General features: G+C 45.4%; 1 pseudogene; it reads right to left on the bottom strand.

The window, feature by feature from the left end:
- Positions 1–2,336: 2,336 nt before the first annotated feature.
- Positions 2,337–2,926, bottom strand: LOC136153965 (dual specificity protein phosphatase 18-like; annotated as a pseudogene).
- Positions 2,927–7,274: the final 4,348 nt, after the last annotated feature.

Genomic DNA, 7,274 nt, shown 5'->3' on the forward strand with positions numbered 1-7,274 from the left:
CTTATCTGCTTGCTGAGAAAGCTGTATGCAGGTCAAGAAGCAACAGTTAGAACCGGACATGGAACAATTGACTGGTTCCAAATTGGGAAAGGAATACGTCAAGGTTGTATGTTGTCACCCTGGTTATTTAACTAATATGCAGAGTACTTCATGCAAAATGCCAGGCTGGATAAAGCACAAATTGGAATCAAGACTGCCTCATGATGAGGGTGAAAAAGGAGAGTGAAAAGTCTGGCTTAAAACTCAACATTCAAAAAACTAAGATCATGGCATTCAGTCCCATCACTTCATGGCAAACAAATAGGGGGAAAATGCAAACAATGATACACTATTTTCTTAGGCTCCAAAATCACTGCAGATGGTGACTACAGCCATGAAATTAAAAGATGCTTGCTCCTTGGAAGAAAAGCTACAACAGATCTAGACAGCATATTAAAAAAGCAGAGACATCACTTTTCCAACAAAGGTCCATATAGTCAAAGCTATGATGTTTTCAGTAGTGATGTATGGATGTGAGAGTTGGACCATAAAGAAGGTCGAGAGCTGAAGAATTGATACTTTGGAACTGTGGTGTTGGAGAAGACTCTTGAGAGTCCCTTGGACAGCAAGGAGATCCAACCAGTCCATCCTAAAGGAGATCAGTCCTGGGTGTTCATTGGAAGGACTGATGCTGAAGCTGAAGTTCTAATACTCTGGCCACCTGATGTGAAGAACTAACTCACTGGAAAAGACCCTGATGCTGGGAAAGATTGAAGGCAGGAGGAGAAGGGGTTGAGAGAGGATGAGATGGGTGGATGGCATCACTGACTCTATGGATGTGAATTTGAACAAGCTCCAGGAGATGGTGAAGGACAGGGAAGCCTGGCACATTGCAGTCCACAAAATCACAAGAAGTCAGACACGACTGTGCAACTAAACAGCCACAAGGGGGAAAGGCAAATCTACAGGGATGGAGAACAGAGAGTTATTTGCCAGAGGTTGGTGTGGGGCAAAGGGGTGGCATAAGGGAATTTTTGGGGTGACATAATTGCTCTGTTTCCTGATTGTGGAGGTAGTTACACAAATGTGTTAAAACACATAGAACGTTATGTAGAAGAAAGTTCATTTCATGGTATGTTAACTTAAACATTTCAGAAACTGAAACAAAATATACCCAAATAAACTTCTCTTTAAGAAAAATGCTTTCAAAGAAATTTTCCACGTGGGTTTCTTCCAGATAGGTTTCTTCTGCTTTGTGGGGCCTCCCCACACTCACCCTGGCATTTGTGGGTCTGTTTATTCATGGAGAAAGTGAGATCAGTCTCCCTCGATCCTAAAATGACACCCATGGGCAGGCACTTCATGGAAGTGGTGGAGGGGTGGGTTTGGAGAGAAGGGGTATTTGGCCTCCACTGGGTTCTGAACCCATACAGGGCTGTTGTGCTTTTGTCTGAAAACCTACGGGTTAGAACAGATGGTCTTGACCCAGATCCTTGCACAACTGGGGGGTTGGAACAACTCTGGATCTCAGTGTCTACTGATACGGCCCACTGATTCATCCCTCAGGCACATGCCCCTGTGGAGCCTGGCGGCCAGCCAGGCCAGTCCATAGCTTCAGCCTTCTGGGCCGAGGCCTGTGCAAAGAACCTCTGAGGCCCAACGTCAGGCCTGCTCTCCACACATGCCCTGAGACAGAGACCAATGCCATCTTTTGTCAAAAGCTGGAGGAGAGCTTGCCATGTACAGGGGTGCTCAAAAAAAAAAAAAATTTTTTTTTTTAAATTTTATACAACTGAATGCTTCCTTTGAAAACTATCTTATGCATGAGTACAATCTAGAAAACCAGAGTTGGGCCCTGGTGGCTGAAGGTGGATGCAGGGTTGGCTTGGGGCCCCAGGGCTTCTGGAGCACTGCTTGAAGTCTACTTACCCTAGAGGTTGGCACTTACTGTGAGAAGCATGAGAGGCTCCATGATGCTTAAGGCTGGCTTCAGGTTCAAAAGAATGAGACAGGATTGTGGCAGACTCATTCCCGGGTTAGTTGGCTGCGGGGAGGACTGCAGGATTCCAGGTTTGCTGCATGCATTGGGCGCTGATCCACTCGACCTGGGCAGCACGTGGTTCAGCACCTGTCACTCCCTGGGTAGGAAACTTATCTTCACTATCTTACATTTAGTAAGCTCAATCTTTAAAAATAGGGATAAGATTAAGAGCTACAGCACTCTTCCTTTTTCGTTGCCCTTACAAAAGGCATCATCTGGTTTTCCTGTATCAACAAAAGAAAAATGTTTAAGCAGAGATCTTGGTGGAGGATCAGTGGCAGATCTGTACCTATGACCCCGGGGCTGGCAGAATGGCTCACAGTGGAATATTCAGACAGACCTCCTTCTCCTAGATGTCAGGGATCATGCCCATGGGGGAGTTGACCATGGTCATGGTGTTCTTGCCAAACAGCTGGAACTCATAGTAGATGAGCTGTTCCCCAAAGCCATTTTGGGGCTGGAGGATGAGCCGGCAGGACTTGGTCCGTGTGTGGGCATCCAGCAAGAACCTGGCCTGGTACTTCATGAGACAGGAGAGGCAGAGGGTGGCAGAGCAGCTCAGCCAGCAGTACACTGCGGCGGGGTGCGGCCCTGCTTCCTCTCCACCTTGTGATGTGGTCTGCCGTGGGGTTGAAGTCAGAGAGCTGCAAAGTGGTGGGTGGGCCACAGGCACCTGCATGTGGTGGATGTCCTCAGATACGGTGCTCACCGTCTCCCCTGAGAGGGTGATGACTGCGCTGATGTGGCTGCTGGAGAGCATGGGCGTGTTCCTGGCGGCCACCCTGCTGCCGGTGTACAGGCTGCTCCTGACTGCGAGAGGCCGCTGACCGAGGGCTGCGGGAACTGAAACAGGAGAGCCCATGGGGTGCTGTCATCCGACTGGTGGGTCAGCAGCCAGTGAGACATAAAGGCTGCATCTTTCTGCTAGGCTGTGTCCACGGAAAACACTCTCGCCTAAGCGGGAGGGTAAGTTCGCTTAGATAGCAACTTTAGGTGAGGGTCTCCGGGTGAGAGAAGACCGATCACGAACAGGGAGCCACTATCCCTGCCGCCCGCAGCTCTAGTTTCCATGGCACTGATCCCTTGTCGCAGAGAGGAATGGGCCGTGCTGGGTCTCCGGAGAAACGCCGGCCTCGTTTCCCTGTCCTGGAGCTGCTGGGCCTGAATTCATCCGCCCTGGTTACCTGCCCTGCGATCATGCGGGGGACCGCAGCGGTCAGTCGAGAAGCGCGTCGCAGCCCACTCCTCGTCCTTTCCATCTCCATGGCAATGCTGAATTCTCACAAAAATCTCTTTAAGTGTGATTCTTTGCCTCCATTCTACAAGGAAGGAATCAGAGGTTGAGAGACTTAAGTAAAATAGCTGACGCCCACCAAGAGAATAAGGACCAAAGCTACCATACTGGTATGGACAGGTAGCATGAGAATTCCAAGGTCAAAGTAGCCTGTCCATAAATTCAGGGTTATTATCACCAGCATCTCAAAGTTCTTGCATTTAACTCTTCCTGCTCACATAGACCCTCAAAAACATCCTCCTACCCCAAAGTATCAGTAAAAGCCTTCAGAAGATGCCTCTCCTGGGCCCATGGACTATCTTGTCAGTCAGCCAGCACCTACCATTTTCACAGTCCTTTCTCCTGGAGAAAGGAATGACTACCCACTCGAGTATTCTCACCTGGAGAATCCCAAGGTCAGAGGAGCCTGGCGGGCTTCAGTCCACAGGGTAGAAAAGAGCTCAAGAGACGACTGAGCGACTAATACACATTCCTGGCATCGATGTCTTTCCTAATGCAGCCACTAGGGGGAGACTAAAAGTCGACATGGCTGATGGACATCTTGGAACATCCTAACCCGCGTCCCCTCCTGGTCCCAGAGTTACCAGTTTTGAAAATGTCACTGTGGTCCTGGGTGCCACAGAGAAATGGGGACACTGGCTCTTGTCCTTTCACAGTGATGCCCGTTGTCACATGGGCCCTGAAGCAGCTCACCCAGTGTCTGATTCTCCCCTTTCTCATGAAGATTCAAAACCTGACCCTCCTTTTAGCTTTCCCCAGTCCCCTCCGCTGTACCTCAGGCACAAAAGAAAGCCAAAAGAGGATAGAATATCGAAGTCAGCTTTTACTAGGATATTTTCCAGAGCATCTTTCATAATTAAAACTTCTATAATTCAAGAATAACTTTCCTGTAGCACTGACAAAGAATAGCATCATGTAGTTCTGTTTATACAGAGAAGGCAATGGCACCCCACTCCAGTACTGTTGCCTGGAAAATTCCATGGACGGAGGAGCCTGGTAGGCTGCAGTCCACGGAGTGGTGAAGAGTCAGACACGACTGAGCGACTTCACTTTCACTTTTCACTTTCATGCATTGGAGAAGGAAATGGCAACCCACTCCAGTGTTCTTGCCTGGAGAATCCCAGGGACGGGGGAGCCTGGTGGGCTGCCGTCTATGGGATCACACAGAGTCGGACACGACTGAAGTGACTTAGCAGCAGCAGTTCTGTTTATCAGCTACCACAGCAGTAGCATAGTTTCCAATTCACTCAGTTCACCAGCTTTAAATATGTGTGATTATTTTTTTTTCTCATTTGGGGAGGTCCAAATTATTTCAAATTTTGTTCTAGAAATGAGATTTAGTATGTTTTTAATCACATTATTTCATATTTACATAATCCAAAATCACATAAGGCTATATATGTTAATACATGAATATTTCAGCCCTTTCACTTTCCCCCTATTTCTTAAGAAGAAGGAATCTTACTTTGGAGTCAAGTGTCAAGTTTCTCCTATTGAGTGTGAAATCTGGGAAATGAGATGATTTTTGGAGAAATAAAGACAGATTACCCACCCCAGAAGCCCAAGTGTATCACAGAGATTCAGACGCTGGAAGCACTAGTTTTAGGAAGACATCACTGTGTGTGAACATAGGGATGGAAAAGAAGGAGGAAGTGAATGAGGGAATATCACAGTGATGAAGGGAGAGATTAGATGACAGAACAAGAAACAGATCTTTAGCTCTATACTTGAGTGGAGACTCATAGTCAAGAGACCAAAAAGCCATGTCTTTTTGTTTCATGGAAGTTTTCAAAGACTATAGAGAAAATGGGAAGAGAACATTTTATATTTTCATGAACCACTTCCAGAGAGTTCTTAGGAGACTGCTACAAGGCATTATAGAAAGACTGAGAACAATAAAGATGTCTGAAGAAGATGCACCCAAGTACTGTGTGAATCACAACAAACTGTGGAAAATTCTGAAAGAGATGGGAATACCAGACCACCTGACCTGCCTCCTGAGAAATCTGTATGCAGGTCAAGAATCAACAGTTAGAACTGGACATGGAACAACAGACTGGTTAAAAATCAGGAAAGAAGTATGTCAAGGCTGTACATTGTCACCCTGCTTATTTAACTTATATGCAGAGCACATCATGAGAAATGCTGGACTGGATGAAGCACAAGCTGGAATCAAGATAGCAGAGAGAAATATTGATAACCTCAAATATGCAGATGACACCACCCTTATGGCAGAAAGCAAAGAAAAACTAAAGAGCCTCTTGATGAAAGTAAAAGAGGAGAGTGAAAAAGTTGGCTTAAAGTTCAACATTCAGAAAACTAAGATCATGGTGTCTGGTCCCATCACTTCATGGCAAATAGATGGGGAAACGATGGAAACAGTGAGAGACTTTGTTTTTTGGGGCTCCAAAATCACTGTAGATGGTGACTGCAGTCATGAAATTAAAAGATGCTTGCTCCTTGGAATGAAAGTTATGACCAACCTAGACAGCATATTAAAAAGCAGAGTATTACTTTGCCAACAAAGGTCCATCCAGTCAAAGCTATGATTTTTCCAGTAGTCATGTATGGATGTGAGAGTTGGACTATAAAGAAAGCTGAGTGCCAAAGAATTGATGCTTTTGAACTGTGGTCTTGGAGAAGACTCTTGAGAGTCCCTTGGACTGCAAGGAGATCCAACCAGTCCATCCTAAAGGAAATCAGTTCTGAATATTCATTGGAAGAACTGATGCTGAAGCTGAAATTACAATCCTTTAGCCACCTGATGGGAAGAACTGACTCATTGGAAAAGACCCTGATGCTGGGAAAGATTGAAGGCAGGAGGAGAAGGGGAAGACAGAGAATGAGATGGTTGAATGGCATCACTGACTCAATGGACATGAGTCAAGCTCCGGGAGTTGGTGATGGACAGGGAAGCCTGGTGTGCTGCAGTCCATGGGGTCGCAAAGAGTCAGACATGACTGAATGACTGAACTGAACTGAAAGAAGATGCTCTTTTAAGCTTTGCTAACATTAATGTACTCCCCCCTTTGGCTTTTCTTTTCCTCCAAGAGACTGAGTACAGATATGAATTGCTGTCAATTATGTTTTTCTGCCACACACTGCTTTTGAAGACAACATTGCTCAGAGACTGAACTATACGTATTCCCAGTTGCACTCAGGTCATACAAAGTAACAAAGAACACCCTCTCTTTTCAGGAAAAAGAAAATGGCCCTCAAGCATATCATACCTATAAACAGATATCAACCAAGATCAACAACTTTTAAACCTCAGTTTGATGTGAACTGGGATATATGCCATTCATGTTGAGTACCATCCAGAACTGGAACTATCTTCCTTCATACCAGTAGGTGTGTTTAAGATACTCAGACCAGGACTTTCCTGGTGGTCCAGTGGCTAAGACTCCATGCTCCGAATGCAGGGAACCTGGATTTGATCCTTGGTCAGGGAACTAGATCCCACATGAAGCAACTAGTAGATTGTGAGTTTCACAACTAAGACCCAGCACAGCCAAATAAACATATAAATAATAATAATAACAAGATATTCAGACTCATTCAGATATTCTGGATTTTTCATAGCAAATGCTGGCAAGAGATTTGTGCTTTCTGGGTAGTTTTAGATACATACATCTTCATATCCTTTTTCTTCACTTAGTCTCCTCTTTGGGGCACAAAGTCAAATTTTATAGATTTCACTCCACTCTACTGCTGAATCCATCCCATTTTTCCTATTTAAAAATAGTATCACAATCATTTCATATGACTGCTCATAGCAGTTCCTAGTGGATTAAAACAACTAGTTCATAGTGGATTAAAACAACTACTACTATTTATTTAGCTCATGATTCTGGGAGCTGGCTAGTTATTCTGATCAGAGCTAGCTCAGTAGATCCCTGCTGGATTTGTGTTGCTTCTGGAGGCAGCTGGTGGACAGCTAATGACTGGATGGTCTAACGT

Source organism: Muntiacus reevesi, chromosome X (genome assembly GCF_963930625.1).
Source record: "Muntiacus reevesi chromosome X, mMunRee1.1, whole genome shotgun sequence".
In the NCBI taxonomy this organism is placed as follows: Eukaryota; Metazoa; Chordata; class Mammalia; order Artiodactyla; family Cervidae; genus Muntiacus; species Muntiacus reevesi.